General features: G+C 45.4%; 1 protein-coding gene and 1 pseudogene across 1 annotated transcript in view; one reads left to right on the top strand and one right to left on the bottom strand.

Annotated features, from left to right (window-relative positions):
* The window catches only part of TCF7L1 (transcription factor 7 like 1), a 186846-nt gene that overhangs the window by 157973 nt on the left and 4762 nt on the right, over window positions 1-24111 (bottom strand). The window lies entirely within an intron of this gene.
* On the top strand, window positions 10042-17251 carry LOC133064784 (small ribosomal subunit protein eS4, X isoform-like; annotated as a pseudogene).

Here is a 24111-nt window from a genome sequence, read left to right as displayed (position 1 = left end):
CTGATGGGTAATTCTTAACTTCAGGGGCACTCCTGGCTCTGAGCTCCAAACCCGTTTCCGAGGGCAGTCTGCCAGGCCTGTGGTCCACCACTGGTTTGACTTGCTGGGCCTGCCTACTTACACCCTCGGCCTCTGTCTCCCACAAGGGGTGCTCACCTGGCTCCCACCCAGAAGGTTGATCCAGGAGCTGGAGTTCTCCCTCAAGGACCCGACCAGGCCCAGGCCCCCTCCAGGTCTCGTTCCTGCTCTCAGGCCAGAGTCTGGCACCAACCTAGCCACGGGGCTGCCCCAGAGGGCAGGCCCTCTGGCCAAGTCCATCACCACAAACCCTCAGCCCGCAGTGTGGAACTTCATCCTCAGCCTTTCACATAAGCTGCATCTGCACAAGTGCAGAAGCCCCGGGTTCGCTCCCTGGGTCAGGAAGATCTCCTGGAGAAGGAAAAGGCTACCCACTCCAGTATTCTTGCCTGGAGAATCCCATAGACAGAGGAGCTTGGCAGGCTACAGTCCACGGGGTCACAAACAGTCAGGACTGAAGCGACTGAACATGCATGCACACACGAGGGTACAAATGGGGACTTGTTGTATGTCCTGTGTGCGTCAGGTGTTAACAGGGCTCCCCACAAAGACTAGGATAACAGGGGTATAGGGTTCTTCGCACAAGGAAGTCACTCCTTCCCCGGCGGTCAACCATCCCATTCCAGAAGGCAGACATCCCAGGAGGTGGGCAAGTCCTGGGCTGGAGGGAGGGCCTGGAGCACAGGGAACCAGCCCCACCCACCTGGGCGCACCTCCCTCCACTTACAGCCCAGAACCGGACTTAGAGAAGACCACAGCCTTCAGATTGTCTTCTGTTCCTGTCTCACAAGGGCCAATCACTTCAAGCCCTGGCACTGAAAACCAAGCACCCAAATCACATTTTATAGACTTTATTTACCCTAAAATATACCCTGCTTCCAAACCACCAAGGAACCTGGAAATTTACCAGGAAATTGGGTAACTGTAACTTCTCCTGGAGACTCTGGAATCAACACTTCATTAAATGAGAAAAATTTCTGCGAGTCAAAGCTGTCACAGTACTCAGAAGGATGCAGGCAGGGGAAGTGGGTGTTTTTTCTGAGGGCAAGGTGGTTGGCAAATCCTTAGCTAGAAGGATGCTGGCATGTTCCCCAAAGTCAGCCCAGTAAAGGCATTCATATGTCTGCGAGCTGATGGAACACGTCTGTGGCACTAATTCTTCCACACGGGCTTGGGAAGCCCAGACAGCCCTCGACAACCACACCCTGTCTTACTCCAATTAAACAGGAATGATTTGTGGGTTCTCAATACAAATCACTAGCAAACAATCTTCTGGAATAAAATTAAGTCTCTTAACTTAAAACAAACAAACAAAATGCACCAAGACGTCAAAAAGATGAGCTCAAGTCCACTGTCAAGAGTTTCCTGAGCACTTTTTTTTTTCAACTTGTCTTTCTCCCTTGGGCGATCTCCGGCCTAAGGTCATTGTTACACACAACATTCTTTTCAACTTAGACTTCATCTATTTCTTCCTACAACACATAATTTTGAAGCACTGGGCTAAGGGAGGCATTTTTACGATGAGCAGGAAAACAGGGTTGCAATAGATAAAAAATGTTGATGCACAGAGGCAGCTGAGAATGGGGAGGAAGAAGGCTAGGTTAATGCTGACTTGGAGAAGTGCTCAGGGCTCAGCTCAATCATAATAAAGTACAAAGGAAGGTAGAGGCTTTGAGTAGACTTCATTGTCATGCTTTTCTCTCATACCAGTTAAAGTTATTGTTGTTGTTTAGTTGCTAAGTCACATCTGACCGTTTGAGACCCCATGGACTGTAGCCCACCAGGTTCCTCTGTCCATGGGACTTCTCAGGCAAAAATACTGGAGTGGGTTGTCATTTCTTTCTCCAGGGGATCTTCCCTGACCAAGGATTGAACCAACGTTTCCAGTTGGCACACACTAGCAGGCAGATTCTTTACCACAGAGCCACTTGGGAAGCCCATGACATTTATGGGAAGATGCAGTGGATGTGGACCACAGATCTTTATGGAGCATGTTGGAGGAGAGAGTAATGGTGGCTGGGGAAAAAGGTGGGTGGGAGAGCATGACTACAAAGTGGTTGCAGCACAGAGATTTTAGAGGTTTGGAACTAGCGGTAGAATTACAGGAGTCTATTTACATGAGTCTATATGTGTTCAAACGGGTAAAACTGTTATTATTACTATGTTTTAGTATGAAAAAGAAAAAAAATCAACAACACCACCTCTAGATAGGGGAGAGAAGGGTAACACACTTCCCCCGTCATGTGAGGGGTCCCCGGATCCCTCTGAGCATGTGTGGATACTCAGCAAAGCTCCCGTCAGGGTAGCGGGCAGGCTTGGAAACCCAGCAACCCAGTGACCATCACCCAGAGCGCCGAGACCCCAGGCAAGCAGCAGAGATGCTGCGGGAGGAAGCTGGTCCCCTCAGTGGCAGACGGAGAGAGGGAGCAGAGAAGGACTTGGAGGGGCAGAAGGAAACTGGCCGACGTGGCGGGAGGACGCTGCCAGGGCAGCAGGGCCAGGCCTGCTGTGAGGGGTCCTGGAGAGGAGCCAGATGTCCCACTTCTCCCCAGGCATCCCTTTCATCAGGGCTTCCATGGGCCGTGGGCCAAGAAAGCCTGAATAAGACCTTTAATTTTCTCAGGGCTTCTCCCTTCTCAGATGGCAAAAGGCCCAGCCCCCAAACCAGTCAAGAGGGCAGGCCCCGATACGGAAGGTGGTACAATGGCCAAACCTGCCTCCCTTCCCACCCCATGAGATCTCCAAAATGCAGGCAGCTACCGGTGCCCATCTCAGCCTCCAGGGTTCTTTCTGCAGAGGACCTCACTGGGCATGCGCACAATGACCCACGCATAAAGTGTGAGGAAAAGCTGAAGCTTTTCCTGGTTCCTTAGGAAACCTGAGCAGCCCAGAGTGAACCTGAGGGGCAAGGCACATCTCTCTGGACCACAAAAAGGGTGCAGACCGGGGTCTTGAGGGTCAGTAGTTGGTCCAGGAGCTCCAGGAGTCCAGAGTGGTTCCAAGAGAACGGGCTCCAGGGCTTCCCATTGACCATTTGAAAGGCTCCTGAGGGCGGAAGAGGCTGCAGAAGCTGCAGAAGAAACACCAGAGTTTCTGGTCTCCGGCACAAGCCTCTCTCCGGTTCCAGGAATCCCCTTGGCCTTATGCGGGCGCCTCCTGCTATTTATTTACACAGGGCTGAATCCCACCTTCTAGGGCGCTGCAGAGCCCTGCTCCAACACAAAGCCCGATTGTGCTTCCACCTCCTCACAGCCAACTCGGAGACAGAAACTCGCCAGAGGGAAGACAATTTGTACCAGAGATGGAGACGCAGGCAGATTTAAGGGCACGGTCCTTCAATAATGGCGATCTTTCTTAGGGTGGAAAACCACCTTCAGAGGACAGACAGGAAGGTGTGGCGGGGGTTTCTGGTGCTAGGAGGCTCTCCTGCAGGTGAGCTCAGGCTGTTCGGTTTTGGACCATCTCCAAAGAGGCCAGGCCTCACGGCAGGCCGGACTGAGAGAGAAATTAGCATGCTGCTCTACTCAATTATCCACTTACAGAGAGGCATGACAACATTTCATTAGAGCAGGACATGCAAATCCAAGATGCATCAAGAGTAGAAAACCCCAGTGTTGTGGGGTTTTTTTTCCCCCCCAAAAGGAGACAGGAAACTTTATCATCTCCCAAAACTATGCTAGCCTAACCTAGAGTGATTTTGGCAATTCAGACACAATGATTTTTCTCAGGACTTGCAAGGTGGCGCTTTCTCTCTGTACCCAAACCTCTCTCAGCACAGGATTTGGATAACATTATATTTATTTCTTTAATTTTATCTGTTAATGTAGTTTTGAATGCACTGGATCTTTGTTGCTGCGCGTGGGCTTTCTCCAGTTGCGGCAAGTTGGGACCAGTCTTTGTTGCGGCGCGTGGGCTTCATAGTGGTGGCTTCTCTTACTGTCGAGCGCAGGCTCAGGAGTTGTGGCACACGGGCTTAGCTGCCTGTGGCATGTGGGATCTTCCTGAACCAGGGATCAAATCCATGTCTTCTGCATTGACATATGGATTCTTAACCACTAGACCAACAGGAAAGTCCCAGACTTTATTTTAAAACAGGTTCTTATCTTCCCACAGCAAAATACACTTGAAAAGTGCTGAAACAGCCCTCAGGAAAGCTGGACCCCAGACCTCTGGGTGGGTTTCAGCTTCCCACGGAGTCTGCAGATGGTCTTCGGGTACCAAACCCAGAAAGGCAGAGAGGTCCCAGACAGAGAGCAATGGGCGCCTATATTCTAAAGCACCCATGCCAGAGGGGACAAGGCAGCAAAATGCAGCCTGTTCATTGCTCAGCTCCTGGGGTTCTGAGGCCAGGTTAAGGGAACCTCTGGGCTGATGTTGTGGCCGCCAGCTTTCCAGCTGCTGCCCATGAAGCAGGCACTTAAACAGCAGTGTGGCTGGTTCCTTGTTTATACTTTGGATTGTTATTGTTCTTGCTCAGTGGCTAAGTCGCATCCGACCCTTTGTGACCGCATGGACTATGGGATGCCAGGCTTTCCTATCCCTCAGTATCTCCCGGAGTCTGCCCAAATTTGTGTCCATTAAATCAGTGATGCCATCCAACCATCTCATCCTCTGTCACCCGCTTCTCCTCCTGTCCTCAATCTTTCCCAGCATCAGGGTCTTTTCCTATGTTGTCAGCTGCTCACATCAGGTGGCCAAAGTATTGGAGCTTCATTCCATCCAATGAATCAGGGTTGATTTCCTTTAGGATTGACTGGTTTGATCTCCTTGCTGTCTAAGAGTCTTCTCCAGCACCACAGTTTAAAAGCATCAATTCTTAGGCACTCAGCCTTCCTTACGGTCCTACTCTCACAACAGTACATGACTACTGTATACTTTGGATACTAGAGTATATACCTCTAGCCCCCCCTCCCCTAGGAGGTTAGTCTGTACCTTCCTTACTTCCCACAGAACGCTTGCTTTCCTCTAACACTTTAAGTTTATTTATTTATTTATTTTTGTCTGTGCCGTGTCTTCATTGCTATGTGCAATCTTTCCCTAGTTTTGGAGAGCCAGGGCTACTCTCCAAATGCGGAGCACTGACTTCTGTTGTTGCGGCTCCTGGGCTCTAGAGCAAGGGCTCAACAGTTGTGGCCCATGGGCTTAGCTGCCTCTCGGCATGTGGACTCTTCTCAGATCAGGGATCAAACCCACGTCCCCTGCATTCGCAGGCGGATTCTTAACCACTGAGCCACCAGGGAAGTCTCACATTCTCTCACATTCTGACCGAGTTCCCCAGCTTTTCAGCCATCCCTGGAGGCACCAGGCCACACCCACTGTCTGTGCACACGGTGAGTAATTACCACCAACTGCCCCCCACCCCCAGCCCCATCACCTCCTATGAAGCCGCAGGCCTCCCCTGAGCAGGAAAGGAGGGAGAAAGGACAGAAAGGCAGGAAAACCAGCAGAGTCTCTCCTGTCCTGCCCCATCCAGCTCCCTGGGCCCAGGCAGGCTGACTTGCCACCATCCCTCCTACTCTCCCCTGCCCCTGCCCCAGAAGCCTCCAAGCCAGTGCTATGGACCCAGCAGGGGGCTATGGGTCCAAAAAACCCTACAGGTTTCATAGCGTCTCAGGTTCATAGGTTCAGGGCTTCTCAGAGACAATGTTCAGGCACTATTGACCATTTCCAAAATGCAGCCTCAGAATGCAACCACTGGAAGGAGCCCCACAGGCCACCCCGCTCAGCGTCTCCACTGTACAGACCATGTCCAGGCCACATCCCCCAAACTCACAAAGCCCCTTCCACCACCACATGGCCTAGTGGGAGGTGGTGCCCTGTGGGAGGAGCCAGCAAAAGTGGGCTCTAAATCAATCCTCGCCCCTGGAAGGTTGAGTGGCCTCTGACAAAGATCTTGACCTCTCTGAGCCCTGATTTCCTCCAGAGCAAAGCAGGAATCACAGTGCCCACCTGTAGGGTCATTCTGAGGATTAAGTGAGCTAATATATGCAATACTCCTCTGGGACACTGAACACCCACAAGAAAGAGACTGTTATTTCTGCAAAAAAGTACTGCTCAGAAAGAAGAAAAATTCAGGTACAAGTCTTGCTATGTTTCTCCCTTTTTTTTTGGCCATGCCATGCAGCATGTATATGGATTGTGTGTGTGCATGCTCAGTCACTTCAGTCGTGTCTAACTCTTTGCAACCCCATAGACTATAGTCCATCAGGCTCCTCTGTCCATGGAATTCTCCAGGCAAGAATACTGGAGTGGGTTACCATGCCCTCCTCCAGGGGATCTTCCCAACCCAGGGATCGAACCCTTGGCTCATGCATTGGCAGGCAGATTCTTGACCCACTGAGCCACCAGGGAAGCCCTTATATATGCATATACCCATATAATGACATATGCACATGCACACAGCCACATGTGTATGAGCATACACACACATGCATATGGTTTTATTTGTGTATGATACACTATGTTGTCTGTATACCAGGGTTTTGCAGCCTCAGCACTATGAACATTTGCGACAAGATAATTTTTGCTGTGAGGAACTATCCTGTACCTTTTAAGATGTTAAGCAGCATTCTTGGCCTCCACCCACGAGATGCTAGTAGTAACTTGCCACCGCCCCCACCACCAAGTCATAACAAACCAAAAATGTCTCCAGACATTGCCAACTGTCCCCTGGGGGACAAAACTGCCCCCACTGGAGAATTAACTGTGTACACACGCACACACACACATTCATATGACATGTGCTTTGACAGAGTGACGAGGGAAGCAAGGTAAGAACAGTAGAACTAAATTTCCGTGGACAGAGCCCTTGCAGTGCGCTCATGGAAACTTTACAGGGACTGCGACTACAAACATACACAGTACTTTTGAGCTTCTTTACATCTGTAAAAACGGTTACTGTGCTCGTAAAGACTGCCCGCAGACTTAATTTGGCTCAGACATACAGAGTCCCATTTAGTGCGTAAAATCACTGGGCCCCAAGGCTCCCCAGCTCCAGTCAAGAATATGCTTAGGAACTCGGCCTGGGGGGGAGAACACAGGGGGATCCTGTGTACTCTCGCCTCCCATGCTGGCCTTGAGCTCCCTTGAGCAGGCCACTGGGGGCCTTGCCCGAGGAAGGGGGCATTTTGTCAAATGTGCAATTCCCTTTTTACTTGATGCGATAGTAGACTGAACTAAATGTCCTCCTGCAGGGTGAACCAACTTGAGTACACTGACATGAGACCATACGTACACACCTACCTGCCTGGCTAACGGAAGTAAGAGTGAACAGTAATCATAATGATGGGCAGAGAGGTAAAGTGGAAGAGGGGAGGTGAATGTCTGCGTTAGAGAGGGGTCTGTTTACCCCAGTGTTGAAAAACAAGAATCCTGAACTCCGTCTACCTCATTATGACTTCTTTAACATTTGTTTTTAATTTACCTGAGATCATAATCTCCACTGAGGACCACATGTGAGCCAAACTTGAACTTGAAAACCAAGCTGGGCCTTTTGTTCTGCCTGCCTTAATGCATACACAAAGGGGCATCTGATTTCTCCCTCCCCCGTGGCCTGAACACCAGCTCTCATTTATGTAACTAATAATGTGAGAGGGGGCTGCAGGCTGTCTGGGGGTAATGGGCCCAGGGACAGGTATCAGGAAATGAAGGTTCCAATCCCAGCTGATTCACTATGTGCCACTGAGGCAAGAGATTTCAAAGACTGAGCCTCATCTTTAAAAATATTGACAGTTTTCCTTGCTAGGTGGATGCACTGAGGACATTCAGTGGCATTATGAAGGTCTACCAGAATTCCAGTTATTCACACTGAAAGTGAAGACCAAGCCATGGTTCCCAAAGTGGGTTTGCTAGAGCTCTGGTCCTGTGAGATGCTATTCAGAATGAAGGGATCGACAGACCCTTCACTCATCCAACAAATATTTGTGAAGAGCCTTCTAAACGCCTGGTGCTGGGCTTCCCTGGTGGCACAGTGGCAAAGAATCCACCTGCCAAAGCAGGAGACATGAATTTGATCCTTGGTCGGGGAAGATCCCACAGGCTGAAGAGAAACTAAGCCCACACACCACAATGATTGAGCCCATGCTCTCGAGCTTGTGTGTGTCTGTGTGTGTTAGTCATTCAGTCCTGTCTGACTCTGCGATCCCACGGACTGTAGCCCACCAGCTTCTGTCCATGGAATTCTCCAGGCAAGAATACTGGAGTGGGTTGCCATTCCCTTCACCAGGGGATCTTCCCAAACCAGGGATCGAACCCGGGTCTCCTGTGTTGTAGGCAGATTCTTTGCCATCTGAGCTACCAGGGAAGCACTGGTCTAGAGCTTGGAAGTCGCAACTACTGAAGCCCGCACACTCTAGAGCCCGTGATCTGCAACAAAAAGAAGCCACTGCAGTGATAAGCCTGAGCTCCGCAACTAGAGCAGCCCCCACTCACCAAAAATAGAGACAAGCCTGTGTAGCAACAAAGATCCAGCACAGCCAAAAATAAACAAATGAAAAAATATAAATTCCTGGTGCTAAAATCCCACAGAAAACAGGCCCCTTCCCCAAGTTCTTCAGTGAGGTTAGGCTCCAGAGAAGACAAGCGCCTATATGGTCATTGTTAAGTCACATATTCACCAGTAGAGCAATGTGCTCAAGTACAGGGAGCTCAGCATTTGCATCAGGGACCACATCTAAGGCTGGGAGCCAGGGACTATGAAGTGAAATGTGTGCATTGGGTGAGGGACACTGGGTAGATGGTAGTATTTCAAACACAAGGAAAGCCTTGGTCAAATAAGCCAGAGGACTCTTGCATAGCACACTCCCCTCTAAGAGACCACACCGGCATGTTAAAGCCTTGCAGAAATGAAGCAATAGTACTACCTCTTAACATCCCTAGGATGTTACTCTGGGAAATGCTGATAGAGGCTCTATTGTTCCCATAGCCTGTAAGAAACTTCAGCATAAAACAAAAGCTCTTGTTTGTATAATTGGAAAACTACCATGTGTCCTCTCAGAACAGCCAAAATACCTTGGAGTTGCTAATGTAATTCTAAAGTATTTTCCTTGGCAAAGGCCTATGAAAACATATGGCTTCTACAACTGCTAACATACCCCCAGTATTACAGATGAAGGAATGTCCACAGCTACATACCAGTGGGAACTCTGTCTCCAGCACAGACATCTGCTTCATTTTTAAAAGAATGTACAGCCTTAAACTGGGATGAACTGAAGAAATCTTCATGAAAAGTAACATTCAGGGACTTCCCTGGTGGTCCAGTGGCTAACACTCCATGCTCCCAATGCAGTGGGCCGGGGTTCAATCCCTGGTCAGGGAACTACTTCCCACATGCCGCAACTAAAGATCCTGAGTGCCACAATGAAGATCCCAGCACAGCCAAACAATTTTATTTTATTTTTTTTTAAGGAAAATTAAAAGGATCAACCACCAGTGATCAACTTCTCAAAGATCATACCCAGAACTCCCCTGGTGGTCCAGTGGTTAAGAAGCCATCTTCCAAAGCTGTTGATGCGGGGTTGATCCCTGGTCAGGGAACTAAGCTCTCACATGCCACAGGCAACTAAGTCTGCAAGCCACAACTAGAGAGAGCCCTTGTGCTCTAGGACGGCAGTCCCCAACCTTTTTGGCCTCGGGGACCAGTTTCATGGGAGACAATTTTTCCACTCATCCTGAATGGAGTAGGATTCGTGCTCCTATGAGAATCTAATGCCACTATTGATCTGACAGGAGGCGGAGCTCAGGTGAAAATCCTAGGGATGGGGAGCAGCTATAAATGAAGCTTCACGTGATCACCTGCTGCTCACCTGCTGTGCAGTCCAGTTCCTAATGGGCCCCACATCGGTACCATGGCCCGAGCGAGGATAGGGGACCCCCGCTTCAGAGCCCACGCACTACAACTAGAGAGCCCTCATGGCTCAAATCCTGAGCCCCCATGCCACAACTAGAAAAGCCCAAATGCTGCAACTAAGACCTGACATAATCAAATAAATAAATATAAATAATTTAAAAAAAAAACAAAGATCACACTTGAGCTCTTATTGTGCCTAGCATAGCCATGGCTCAGGGTCCCAAGAAGCACCTGAAACTTGTAGCAGCTCCAAAACGTTGGATGCTGGATAAATTGACTGGTGTGTTTGCCCCTCATCCATCTGCCGGCCGCCACAGCTGAGGGAATGTCTCCCCCTAATCATCTTCCTAAGGAAAAGACTTAAGTATGCCCTAACAGGAGATGAAGTAAAGAAGATTTGCGTGCAGTGATTCATTCAGATGGATGGCAAAGTCCGCACAGATATAACCTACCCTGCTGGTTTTATGGACATCATCAGCATTGACAAGACTGGAGAGAATTTTTGTTTGATCTATGACACCAAGGGTCGCTTTGCTATTTATCATATTACACCTGAGGAGGCCAAGTATAAATTGTGCAAAAAAAGGTATTTGTGGGGACAAAAGGAATCCCTCATCTGGTAACCCAGGATGGTCGTACCATCCATTACCCCGATCCCCTCATCAGGGTGAATGACACCATTCAGATTGACGTGGAGATTGGCAAGATTACTGATTTCATCAGATTTGACACTGGTAACCTGTGCATGGTGACTGGAGGTGCTAACCTGGGAAGAATTGGTGTGATTACAAACCGGGAGAGACATCCAGGCTCTTTTGATGTAGTTCATATGAAAGATGAGAAGGGCAACAGCTTTGCCACACGGCTCTCGAACATTTTCGTTATTGGCAAAGGCAACAAACCGTGGATCTCTCTTCCCTGTGGAAAGGGTATTCACCTTACCATTGCTGAGGAGAGAGACAAGAGACTGACAGCCAAACAGAGCAGTGGATAAAATGATCTCTACGTGATGTGTCTGGAAAAGTCTTTGTACTTAATTAAAGATAATACCAAATGGTTAATAAAAACAAAAAGATCACACCTGAAAGTTCTCAAAAGTGAATGATAAATTTCTCTTGTTAGCCTAACAATGTTCAGGAGGAAGCCAGATTTTTGCTGTTTATTATATATGATGTGTTAAAATGAGGGAAGTGCAATTATACAAATAACCATATAGTACAGATTTTGTGTACAAGGCACTGTGCTGGGGCAACGGTGATCAAAAGGGAAATATGACAGCCAGGATTGCTAAGAATATGGGTTCTAGAAAACCAGCAATCCAAAACACAAGTTCATACAAGGAATGGTACAATACAGAGACTAAATTTCATAGGGGCTAGGGAGACCTAAAAAGCCGAGGCCACCAAAGTTGATAACGAGGTTACATTAACAAAGTCCTTACTACGTACTCAGTATTGTTCTACATGCTCCTGAAAAACTTTATTTAATCTCTGCAACCATGAGGTAGGTCCTAGGAATATATAAAAATATGGCCTCGGCCTCGGCATTCAGTGTAAATCTGTTGTTCAGTTTCAGCTCCAGTCTTCAGATGACCTGTACTTCTGCCTGATGGATGAGCATGTGGTCACAGAGGTGACCAATATATCTAATTAGTGTCACAATGTGAGAAACAGAGAAATGAAGCATGTTTGGATTTGCTGTCATTATCTGAACAAGCCCTTTCAAAAACAGGGAAGCATTCCACATGCAATCTGAGTGGAAATCTCCTTGTGAGCTTTATCCAGTGAAATACTAACAGTTGGCAGAAATAGATAAGCATATATTTTATGGAAAGAATATAAGCATGAAAGAAAACAATTCTAATGTACAACTACAATTACTAAATAGGAGGATTAATTAACAACATTATTAAGAGGGCATTAAAAATGGAGAACATTAGGACTTTCCTGATGGTCCAGTGGTAAAGAATCCACCTTCCAATACAGAGGATGTAGGTTCGATCCCTGCAGAGGGGAACTAAGATCCTACATGATAAGGCGCAACTAAACCTGCAAGCCAACACTAGAGTGCCTGCCTGCCACAGCTACTGAGCCAGCATCACAACTACAGACTCCGTGTGCCGCATGGAAAGATCCTGCATGATGCACTGAGGAAGATCCCGCATGCCACGACTAAGACTCCACGCAGCCAAATAAACAAATAAATACCAAAATAATAGAGAACATTACATACTTTTAGATCAAAAGAAGTGATTGTGTGCTTTAAAATCACAGCTATTACATTCTACTTTCAAACTCTACGGATTAGTTAATGCACTCATAACAGTAAACAGAACACCCTTTGGGAGTTTTATATATGCACCCTTAGCATTCAGACTATGGTCTCTAAATAACATCTTTCACTGAAAGGAAGCAGAGAGCCTAGAAATATCTGGCCCCAGGTCTACGGCAGGAAATCCACAAGATGAACCTGGAACACCATACCAGTAATCCCGGAAGCATCAAAGACTGCTAAGATTGTATACACAAAAACTCAGGAACCAACTTGAAAAGGCTCCCGCTGGCTAAGTATGTGGCAATTTGAGTTTCAATAAAGATAATAATTGTAAATCAGTTCAACTATACCAAATAGGTTTACATCCATGAATCTGTAGCAATATTTAAAAAAAAACAACCAAAAAACTTCAGTGGTCACCTTTGCAGGATAATAGGACAACAACTAAAAACTGAAGAAAGGATCAAACATTTAAACTGCTTTTTCCACATGATCTAGAGCAGGGGTCAGCAAACTGTTTCTGTCAAGAGCCAGATCTTTTCAGCAATGTGAGCCACTTATGGGGCTTCCCAGGTGGTGCAGTGGTAAAGAATGTGCCTGACAAGCAGGATCAAACTTGTGCCTGACAAGTTTGATCCTTGGGTCAGGAAGATCCGCTGGAGAAGGAAACGGCAATCCACTTCAGTATTCTCACCTGGAAAATCCCATGGACAGAGGAGTCTGGCAGGCTACAGTCTATAGGGTCACAAAGAGTTGACTTTAGCGACTTTACAACTTAGCAACTGAGTTAGCATACATGCACACATGGGCCACTTATGGCCCCAATGGCAACTGCTCAACCCAGCCGTTGCTGTGCAAAAGCAGCCATAGACAATATGCAAATGAATGGGCATGGCTGTTTCAATAAAACTTTAATTACAAAAATAAACATTGGGTTGGATTTAGCCTGTGGACCTTAGTTTGCTGATCTCTGATCTAAGGTAACTTCGTAATTGATGAAAGGTAGTTTCTCTTTTTGAAAATGTTACAGCTGATAGATGGAGAAGCAATGATACGGACAGACTATGGCCATTTTGAAACTGCTCACAGGTGATGTGGGTGATGATTATCAGTGGTTGCTAATACTACAAAGAGACAGGCAGACCTTCAGTGCCTCTCTGTGAAAAGGCCATTTATGAAAGAGTCATTTAAAAATAAAGTAAGAAGTAAAAAAAAGTCTATGAAAGTCAATTTACAGAACCCAAAAAATTAAAAAATAAAATAAATTTTAAAAGGAGAGAACCTTGGAGCCTGATCAAGAATCTAAATCTAGCTAATGATTTTCAAGAAATACAGGAGGCAGAAAAACAGGTTTAAAGACCCCTGGGGTTGCATTTGAGAAAATCTAGACAGACTATGAGAAACTCCAGTCATCAGATAAGAACCTAAAATCCCAATTAGGAACTTCTTTACATTCTATGAAGAACGAAGAACAAAATGTCAACTCTGCTACCTCAGTATTTCACAAGATCTCAAAATCATGAGTCGTTAAGTTCTTGGTAAAACTGATTTATCATTGATGTTGGCATAATGAAGATCATAAAAACTATGAAGAACAAACTATTATTTTTTAAAAAGGACCAAAGTCATCTTGTTCCTTCATCTTAGTATTCGCAAATATGATAAACAATTCAACAACTTACAGAGCTGAGAAATTGTTCCTGAGTTAAAATAACAAACTTTAAAAATCCAACCACCATACAATTTTCATCAAAAATACAAAAATAAATAAATAAAATCAAAAATTTGGCCACTACCCCAGTGAAAACTGTTTCTGGTAAGAAACATCAGTGGATACTAAAACCAGTAGTTGAAAGTGATGAATAATGCTATATTTACATAGTCCCAAAGTATCTCCTCATAAGATACTCGTAATCACAAACAGTAATAATAGTAACTTTCACACTGTAAAGAAACTATCATCCAATTAAAAATAAATTTAAAACACACATATACACACACAAAGAAGAAACATTAAAAAACAGTAACTTTCTTGGATAAATCTGGTTCAGTTCAGTTCAGTCCAGTCGCTCAGTCGTGTCTGACTCTTTGCGACCCCATGAATCGCAGCACCAAATTTTAACCAAATGATCAAAATTAACACCACCTATGAATGGGAAAAACAGATGGTACCTCTTAGGAGAAGCATTGAGAAGGACATCAATTTTGCAGTATTCTTGCCCAAAATCTACTTGAAGAAACATTAGGGGGGAAAAAAGTTCAAGGTCCTACAAAATAAATGGCTTGTATTCTTAAAAAGTCAATACAAGACACAGTTCAAAAATCTGTCCTAGGGCTTCTTTCCCTGGTGGCTTAGGGAAAGCCTAAGCCTCTCTTGCCTGCCACTCTCTCTTGCCTGCCAGTGCAAGAGACAGGAGTCTGGGAGGATCCCACATGCTGTGGAATGACTAAGCCTGTGCTTTAGAGCCCCAGAGCTACTGAAGCCCACATGTCCTAGAGCCCGTGTTCTGCAACAAGGGAAGCCACCGCAATGAGATGCCCAAGCACCACAACCAAGAGCAACGCCCCCCAATCGCTGCAACCGGAGAAAAGCCTGTGCAGTAACAAAGACCCAGCATGGCCATAAATAAATAAAAATTTTTTTTTTTAACTTTTCTAGTCCGAGGGAGACTAAAAATAAAATTATTAAAAAAAAAAAAAAACTATTTTAGACTGAGGGAGACTAAAAATACCTGACAACTAAGTATAGCACATGGTCTTAGGCACCTTCTGGACACCTCCCATCCCCACCAAAAATTTTTAACATTTTCTTTTATGACAAAAGCCATTAGGAAGACAATCAGCCAACAACTGAATAAGGTCTGTAGTTGAGACAGCAGGGCTGTCTTTATGTTAATTTCCTGAGTTGGATAATTATATCACGGTAAATGTCCTTGGTTTTAGGACAAACACACAAAGCTATCTAGTGGGTCAGTTCCTCTCAAATGATTCAGAAAAAAAATTATAGAAAGAAAGACTTTCAAAATGTAATAAATGTTAACATTTGGAGAAATCTGGAGGAAAGTATATAGAAATTCTCTGTATGAGTCTGCATCCTTTCCTATGTCTAAAATTATTCCAAAATAAAAAGTTAAAACTTATGTGTGTGTATGAATTAGTTGTATGCACATCATCCTATTGATAGATGATCTCACACAAACCACTAATCTGTTTTGTTGCTTTTTTGATACAGATCACTTTTAAAGTCTTGACTTAATTTGTTACAATATTGTTTCTATTTTACTTTTTGGGTTTTGGGCCACAAGGCATAGCTCCCCAACCAGGAACTGAACCACACCCCCTACACTGAAAGCAGGGGAAGCTTTAACTTCAGATTTCGAAGGAAGTCCCCAAACACATAATCCTTTGAAAGTCATATATAAGTCTTTTCAAAGGGAACTGATAACCATGTAAACTTCAAAACCACGCACCAAATATTGACGTTGATGTACTAACTACTTTGTTTAAGCATTTCTGGTTCTCCACTGATGACACCATTCCATCGTTTCCTAAAATATATTTTAAAACACTGCAAGAAAGTATCCATGTATTAAAATATTAGTTAAAATTTTTGGTCATTAAACATATTAATAAAATTGTAATAATACTGACATTTCTTCTTATATCCTAGAGACTCATTCTATGATGTTGCTATTTAATTTAAGCCTTGAACAAATCCTGGTTTTAAAACTTAGTCCATTCAGCCAAAATGTTAATTCAGTGACTCTCAAATACTACCAGTATCCCTATTTTGCCTAAGAGGGCCCTGGGGCACAGGGGCACAGAGCCAGACCATGGCTGGGCTAGGGTCCAAGGTCTGACTGCAGCCAAGCCCCAGTCGCAGACCCCTTAGCCACAGACACCGCCGGTCACTGGAGGATGCTTTTCTACCCTTCAGTCCTTGGGCTTCTCTCCACCGGTCCTCCCTCTTTTCAGTGCAAGGTGAAAGGAACACTTATTAAGGGACTCTGGCTAACTCTAGGCTCTCTTATCCTCTCCACTCCTTCCTGTATTAACTCTGCTTAGGAGGGCCTGGGAACACATGGGTGAAGATCTCTTTCCCACTTCAAAGCTTCAGACCAATGTCTCTCCCCCTGACAAGCATTTTATTAACAGAAACGTTTATGCTGTAAGTTAAATATGATGTGTTTTCATCTCACATATCCCTAAGACTCCCACTATACCTCTCCTTTATGCAACCCACCTAGAAATGTTTAGATAGATGATATGATTAATAAGTAATGGCTGTATCTAATTTGCATACAAATACTCACACATGTACAAGCAAGGGGGGCTGGTCAGGAGTGGCAGTAGGCAGTAGACCGAGTCACCAGATGTACTGACCAATACTGCATATTGCAGTATCTAAGGACCCAAGTTTACCTCCTCAAGATGTCAAAGCAAAACGCAAGGGAAACTGAAGGGGGAAAAAAACAGATCACGTGGAGTTGCACAGCAAAGACAAGCAAAGAAAGATTAAGATTGCAATGAATACTGTCTCTGAAACTATAAAGACACCCACCATTAAGGCTCTGACTCTACCCCAGGCAGAAGCAGTGATTACAGTTCCTCCTCTTAAAGGGCTGGGGATGCCACTGAAAAGAATGAATGTAGAGACGTTGCTTATTACTCATTTTTTCACTTGTGCGCCATTTCTTTGTATCTTGCTCCAAATGGCACTTTTACATTAATTTGGCCTGTCCACTTCCAGGAGAGGGGAAATGGCAGCACTGTCCCTGGAATGATGGCTTCACAACTTTCAGGATAGGTGACTCTGGGCTCTTCCACTTACTCAGTCTCAGCATCCTTGTGGATAAAACAGAGATTGTACCATCAGACGTGGTACCAGTTGTAAATGGTATAACAGAGCACCCTGCAACACTACAGGTGCCTACAGGCTGCTTTTTAAAAATATTGAGGTTTAAATATTCATGCAGTCAACATTCAACACATGTCTATGAATCATTCATCATGGGTCAGGTGTTCGAGTTTAACAAAGAAATATTTCGAGGTGCATTTCCTCCATAGCATTGCTTTCTGCCAGAGTTGCTGTGGATCTCCCTGCGGGGGGGCGGGGGGGGGGAGGGTAGAACTCCAGGGGATACAGCTGAGCTCCCATCCTGTTTTCATCGCTCATAACCGTCTGATCTTGGGCAAGCACCCCATCTCACTAAGCTTGTGCTGCTTATCACCGGGAGAGCTGGATGGTCCTTCCCGGCTCAGAGGGCTGCAGGATACCCAAGCAGAGTCCTTGCACAAGAATCTCAGAGAGGAACACCCAGTGCACTCCTGGAAGGTATGCTCTATAAATCCATCTGATTCTAGTGACTCTGGTATACCCTTTTTGGAATTTACAGAGAAGAGTATAGTCCCAAACATCAGAAATCACTACTGCCAACAAATCTGGATTCATAAATTGATCAGCTTTTCTTTTCCCCTTTCTCTCCCTTGTTGGTTATTTATTTTAAATACAGCACTGTGAAACTGAACTTTTCATACCGCAATTCCTATTTCTTTTTTCTTCCTTATCATTAGATCCATCTATTTCTTAATCACAGTTACTATCTCATATTTACATCTCTGCTCTTCCACACAACATACTTTCTATAGACATTCCTACAAATAACGGCCCTGTTTACTTTACAAAGTATGTAAGACAATTACCTCACTAAGATTAGTGCCTTGTAATATGCAAATTCCCAGGAGGGCTTAGCTAGGACTTCTGGAGCCTCCCCAACTTGTATTAACCATACTTCTGCAGTTAGCACTCAGTCATGTCCGACTCTTTGCAACCCATGGAAGCCCCTTATAATTCTTTCCGCCATGCTATTGTTTTCAGAAAGAGACCACCTAGAAGGTAAATTTGGGAAGCGAATGAAAATGTATCAGATTACCTGATTCCTAATTTTAAACCATCTTACACACACGCGCGCGCCCACACACACACACACACACACACAGAAAAGGGATGGTGATGGGGACTAACACATTGTCTGCAAATCTCTGTGTAAATATTTAGCATTTACTTCTTTCACAGTCAATTTACTCCAAGAATTACAAGTGATTGGGGGGGATTTTTAATTTCTAAGGAACTTGTTTAAAAGCAACCAATTTATAAAATATTTTACAAAATGCACAATAAGAAAATAATATTTGCATACTTGGTTCACCAGAGCTCGGTTTGTTAACTAAACTATGTTGTAATCCAAATCGCAGGGGTAGGAGCCAGCCTGCTCCTCCCGCCTCGTTCCTTGCAAGACACACTTGTGTATTCTTCCAAACCTCACTGATTTCAACCAGGAAAGACAGTCCCTCAACCCTGTTTAGAAAAGTTCATGTCTATGTTAGCAGATAACCACTGTTTTCTCTGAAGGCAACAAGCTAGTGAAGCTCCTGGGGTTGCCCTCTAAAGGTTGCTTAACACCTGTGGAGCATAGACAGTATACTAGAGGAAGAATTTGAACCACAGCTGCTCACTCACTTATACAACTATTTATTTGGGAAGCTACCTTCTCAGGTCCAAGTTGGAACAAACCTACCCGCCCTTCACTCAAACTGATAACTCACAGATTCCTGAACAGAAAGACAAAGGTCACCTGCCCTTCTTCCAAGAGGAGGAGGAGGAGCTAGGGGCATCAGGCATGCGTAGAGAGTCACAAGGGTGGTATGGGAAGACCCAGACTTTGCACTCACAACCAATTTCAAATCTTTGTGCTGTTAATGACCAGTTGTGTGACCTTAGAGAGACACTTGACCTCTACAAGTCTGTCTGCCCAGCAGCAAAATGGGAATAGCAAGTATTTATTTCTTAGCAGGTCAGAAGCAGTAACAAGTGTTCAAGTTTTAGGAACCATTGCCAAGTTCTTTCCTGGTGGGTGGGCTGTCAACAGCCTTCAAGAACAGCAACTAAGAACACCCACTTCACCACACATTTGCCATTTAACGGTCTTAGTAAGACAAAACCTTTGTTAACCTGGTGGCCAAAAAATGGTGGTTGTTTTTAACTATTCACATATTTAGTAGACAGTCAACGTTTCTTCTTCTCTGAATTTTTTGTTTACACTTATTTTATACTTATTTTCTTCAACTGGGATGAAAACTTAGAGCTTTGTTCCTCCTTTTGAATGAAACACGGGGTTGACCAAAAAGTTTGTTTGGCTTTTTCTGTACAATATTACGGAAAAACCCGAACGGCTTTTTTGGACAACCCAATAGATTCCTAAGGGGCTTCCCTGGAAGCTCAGTTGGTAAAGAATCCACCTACAATGCAAGAGACACCAGTTCGATCCCTGGATTGGGAAGATCCCCTGGAGAAGGAACCAGCTACCCATTCCAGTATTCTGGCCTGGAGAATTCCATGGACTGTATAATCCATGGGGCTGCAAAGAGTCAGAGCAACTTTCACTTCCAATAGATTTCTAAACTGCTGGCATGGTTTGAAAGTGTGCCTGTGACTTCATTTCCTGTCCTGAGGACTCCAGGTGACTGGGTCCCTTACTACTTCCACAAAAACTCATGAAAAGAGCCATGTTCAGGGAAACATTTTTATGATTTAATTTTCAAATTCTGAAGTGTATTTCTAAACTAAAAGGTCATTTTTCCCCTGAAAATCTGTAGGCTATACAAGGAGATCCAACCAGTCCATCCTAAAGGAAATCAACCCAGAATATTCATTGAGAGGACTGATGCTGAAGCTGAAGCTCCAATACTTTGGCCACCTGATGCGAAGAACTGACTCATTGGAAAAGACACTGATGCTGGGAAAGATTGAAGGCAGAAGAAGGTGATCACAGAGGATGAGACGGTTGGATGGCATCACTGACTCAATGGACATGAGTCTGAGCAAACTCAGGGAGACAGTAGAGGACAGGAAAGTCTGGTGTGCTGTAGTCCATAGGGTCACAAGAAGTCTTAGTGACTGAGTGACTTAGTGACTGAACAATACACATAATGAAAAGAAAAGAATTAGGATTCCGAACCTAAAGCCTTTAGAACCTTAAAGTTGTCTGAAAAATTGAGGGAAAACTCGGAGCATGTCAGAAAGAAGTTGCCCGGTACCCCAGAGACGTTCCCTGGGCAGCACACACAGTATAGAGGAAAAGGCAAGCCCCCCTTACCTCCCCGATGTTCCCTCATTCCCAAATGCCAAGGTTTTAGAAACTGCAATTATTTCATTGCTCCCTTAATCCAATCCAGTTTAGGAGAAGACAATAAAACATGGAACATATAAAAACCGCCTCTAAAAATACATTATTAGATTAGCCAACATGGGGCAATTTTCTACAAGCTTTTATGCGGTCAGTCCTTTCCCATCCCTAATTACTTATCACGTCCCAACATCTGGCCCTGACTGCAAATGAGTTGGGTTTTGGTCCCCCACCTCTATCCCCCATCAAAGTCAGCCAGCTCCAGACAATAAAAAGAGGAAAAATTTCCCAAGTGTGTGTCATATCTTTCAATCAATGCACAATTTCATTATTAACATGTAGCTAAAAGGTTCCCAACAAGTTTGGCTTTATAACTGGGTACAGAGAAAGGGCCTGTAGTTTGCTCACTGCCAACAAAAACCCCAGCCAACCTGCCCTTGGTTTTTCTGAGAATCTCAAAGCCATCTAGCCAACCAATGCACTCCGTTCTCAATTTCTGCAACTCCACCTCTGCATTTTTCTACATCCTCTTCAATTCTTGGGCTCGCCTGCCAAGTCAGGAGGACAACACCTACTGTTTGGTAGATGGAGCTGCATAGTATCCTCCATCTATAAGGGAAGAAGACTGCCTTCTTCTCAAAGTTCTCAGTCTCATCTTTTCCTCCCTCTGTCTCCCATTCACCCTCCACCCTACCCTGTACAAACAAGCTCCCTCTCCAGCATCCTGCAAGGAATCCCCACAGCCTGCAGCTCTTCCCCTCTATCTGCCACAGCACATCTGTCCAGAGTCTGGTTTTCCAACACCTTCCAGGTTATGGTAGACCGGAAGTGAAGTGTATAGGATACAAGGCTGCTCGTGTGTGTGTGTGTGTGTGTGTGTGTGTGTGTGTGTGTGTGTGTGTAGAGTCTGGTGAGGTTATGGTTAACCGGAAGTGAAGTGTATAGGATACAAGGCTGCTCGTGTGTGTGTGTGTGTGTGTGTGTGTGTGTGTGTGTAGAGTCTGGTGAGGTTATGGTTAACCGGAAGTGAAGTGTATAGGATACAAGGCTGCTCGTGTGTGTGTGTGTGTGTGTGTGTGTGTGTGTAGAGTCTGGTGAGGTTATGGTTAACCGGAAGTGAAGTGTATAGGATACAAGGCTGCTCGTGTGTGTGTGTGTGTGTGTGTGTGTGTGTGTGTGTGTGTGTATGTGTGTGTAGAGTCTGGTGAGGTTATGGTTAACCGGAAGTGAAGTGTATAGGATACAAGGCTGCTCGTGTGTGTGTGTGTGTGTGTGTGTGTGTGTGTGTGTGTGTGTATGTGTGTGTAGAGTCTGGTGAGGTTATGGTTAACCGGAAGTGAAGTGTATAGGATACAAGGCTGCTCGTGTGTGTGTGTGTGTGTGTGTGTGTGTGTGTGTGTGTGTGTGTATGTGTGTGTAGAGTCTGGTGTGGGTTCTGGCTGAGGAATGAGCGACGGGCCACACTGCAGGACCAGTCCTGGAGATAGCACCTGAACGCCTGACTGAGAAGCCTGAAGCTAGTATCTATCCCTGACTACCTACCTTTTTTTCTTAACTTCTCTACTTTTGGCTGCGCTGGGTCTTCCTTGCTGCACTTGGGCTTTCTCTGGTTTCACCAAGCGGGGGCTACTCTCCAGTTGTGGTGCACAGGCTTCTCATTGAAGTGGCCTCTCTTGCTATGGAGCACAGGCTCTAGGTGTACGGGCTTCAGTAGCTGTGGCATATGGGCTTAGTTGTTCCTTGGTATGTGGAATCTCTCCTGGACTAGGGATCGAACCTGTGTCCCTTGCATTGGCAGGCGGATTCTTAGCCACTGGACCCTGGAAGTCCCCTACCTACCTTTCTCATCACCACACACCTGAATACTGCTCTCTGTGGGCACCAGTTACTTCCCGATTAGTGACTTCCTAAAGCTCCTTTTGACTTCTCAGTCCTCTTATTGCCTCTCTCTGTGGCATCTGACCCTGAGGACACCCCCCTCCCCTCTCTCTTCCCTCCAGCTTCTGTGCCATCACCGTACCTAAGGTCTCCTCCCTCCTTAGCAAGTGTTCCTTTCCATCCTCCCTCAGTGATTTCTCTGCTCTGATATTCCCCCTCCTTTCTTCTCCCACTCCTTGCATCACCCTATTGCTTCAGTTTCAACTATTCCCTTAATATCCTCTCAAACTCAAGGTGCCACCAATGAGACTCAGCAGTTCCTCCAAGTGAGAGCCTCTGATAAACTTGTGTGGGCTTTCATTACTCAAACAGTTCACGATAAGCATCCGTCCAGCACTGGGGAGGCAAAGATGGCAGAGCAGGGCCCCATCTGCTCCAAGTCACCCCCCAGGTCATCCAGGCTGACATTAGCAGTTACCTGTGACATCAGCCACCCCCTCCCTCCCTCCCTCCTTTCCATCCTTCCATCTACCATCTCTCCAAACACAAATTCAAGCAACCATGCCAGTCTCCCACATCCTACTCTTCCTTCCCATTCAAATATTCTAAGCCCCTTTCACCTCACCCCTGGACTCCCCTGAGTGTCCCAAGCATTCTAGCTCCTCCCAGGTCCTCTCTCCACAATCACTATTATCCTTCTAAGCACAAGTACAAGTCACATTGCCTCCCAGCAGAACTTTGGATGGTTCTCTGCTGCCTCTTAAATAAGACCAAATTCCTTCACTGGCTTTCAAGATCTGGCCCTTTATCTTTCCAGACCAATGGAAGAACTTTCATTGCCCAAACGGCCCTGACCTTTCCCTTCCTCCATGCCTTTGCTCTCCCTCTGCTGCCTTCTACCTCAAGACATGAGGTGCAGAACTTCCACTTTTCATTCTAACCACCTTACTACTTTTAAGTTTTTTATTGTCAACAAGAATTACTTTGTTACAATATTGCTTGTTTTATCTTTTGGGGGTTTTTGGCCAGGAGGCATACGGGATCTTAGCTTCCTAACCAGGGATCAAACCCATGACCTCTGCACTGGAAGGTGAAGTCTTAACCACTGGATTACCAGGGAAGTCCCTCAACAAGAAGTACTTTGAACTAAAGAATGGTGAGTGACAGGGACCAATTTAAAACAGTTTCCTTTACCTGCTTTCCTTGACCATGCCAGCCCCAAACAATTTTTCTACTCTTTATTCTTCAAATTTTCCTCTGAACTAGCTTGACTCTTAACAAGAGCCTTCCTAATGGTCTGTACTAACATTACTTCTTCCTAACTCACTTTTTAAGTCCTTCAGGGCAAAGTTGGTTCTAATTCATCCTAACTCTCACAGCCCCTTAGTCATTGGCCATGATAAGTCCTCAATAAACATCAGATGAAGTCGAGGAGTTACGACCTTATCTTAAGGATGCCAATCTGAATTTCCTCAGCTTAGCCAGTAAAAAAGGACTCTAACTTGGAATATAAGTAGGATCTTTGCATAATGCATTTTCCAGTGAGATAATCATTTAAATTCCTTTTTTATGCCACAATTTTTGGGGTAACTCTGCACATCACTGTAAAGCCTGGGACACTCTGCGTTGTAGGTTAGATGTGTGTGTATACAGGCACTAACCTACTTTCTCCTCAAGATTCCCTAGAAGTGAGATCAATGAAGAATGAAACCAACTTTGCAAAACTATAACAGAGCAAGCAGGTATTCCCTGCTGGATCCACCCACTCAAAGAAAAGGGACTCTGCAGAGTCTGTCACTAACTGTCACCCCAGCAACCTAAGTGCCAAAACTTCAGCAACGCAGACAG

Source organism: Dama dama, chromosome 11 (assembly GCF_033118175.1).
Source record: "Dama dama isolate Ldn47 chromosome 11, ASM3311817v1, whole genome shotgun sequence".
Lineage (NCBI taxonomy): Eukaryota > Metazoa > Chordata > Mammalia > Artiodactyla > Cervidae > Dama > Dama dama.
The sequence above is the reverse complement of the archived record's forward strand: the minus strand, read 5'-3'. Positions and strand labels throughout refer to the sequence as shown.